The following is a 744-nucleotide window of genomic DNA, read 5'->3' on the forward strand; positions in this document are numbered from 1 at the left end:
CATGTGATATTCAAAACTGATATCAGCTAATGAAAGAATAGTTTCTGACATGATCTCTTGGGTAGATGTTTTCCTGAAAAATTAACACCACTCAACGTATATAATGACTGCCGGCATATTTAAGCACTCATTTAATTAGGATAAAAATATATAAACACGCCTGGTCATTAAGTGACAATGAACTAAATATAAGAGAGAGAAAAGGAAGGGATTTTTACTTTCTTTACACACATCCTCCCTCTCCCGTTTCCAACATAGTATGTAAAAATCGGAAATTCATTCAGAGTTGTGACATTCAGGAACAGGTTATTGTCGGTTAGTTCTGATGTTGCTTATAAATTATTCACATCCAGAAGATGACGATAGCATGGTAGTCTTTATTGGAATGTGATTAAATCGAACCTTTTTTCGAAATGAATAATTGTAGTGTTCTTTTTTTTTTTGGGTATGTAAAGGTGAAGGTCACGGTACTTTATTTAGTATATTATTTACTCGATTTACATGCTCTTATAATGTGATTTTGAACAACAGTTCGTCAATCTTTCAGTATTTTTATTTAGTAATGTTTGTAATATGTTATGTGGTTTATCTCTTCTAATGTAATATCACTAGCGGCTGATGTATTGATGAGTTGTTTGTTATTTCATGCACAACACCGTATTTTTCCATTATTCTAATTCCCACGAGTTTTGTCATAAATAAACAGAGTGCTACGGCTTTTGACATTAAAGCATGATTAGAAAG

At 32.1% G+C, this 744-nt stretch overlaps 1 protein-coding gene across 1 annotated transcript in view; it reads left to right on the forward strand.

Moving 5' to 3' along the window:
* Nucleotides 1-227: 227 nt before the first annotated feature.
* LOC119588612 (ufm1-specific protease 1-like) overlaps nucleotides 228-744 on the forward strand; it is a gene marked incomplete at its 3' end in the record, with an annotated part of 4,574 nt that continues 4,057 nt past the window's right edge. Inside the window, 1 exon segment of the mRNA XM_037937252.1 lies at nucleotides 228-315.

This window comes from Penaeus monodon, chromosome 24 (assembly GCF_015228065.2).
Source record: "Penaeus monodon isolate SGIC_2016 chromosome 24, NSTDA_Pmon_1, whole genome shotgun sequence".
NCBI classification, from domain to species: domain Eukaryota; kingdom Metazoa; phylum Arthropoda; class Malacostraca; order Decapoda; family Penaeidae; genus Penaeus; species Penaeus monodon.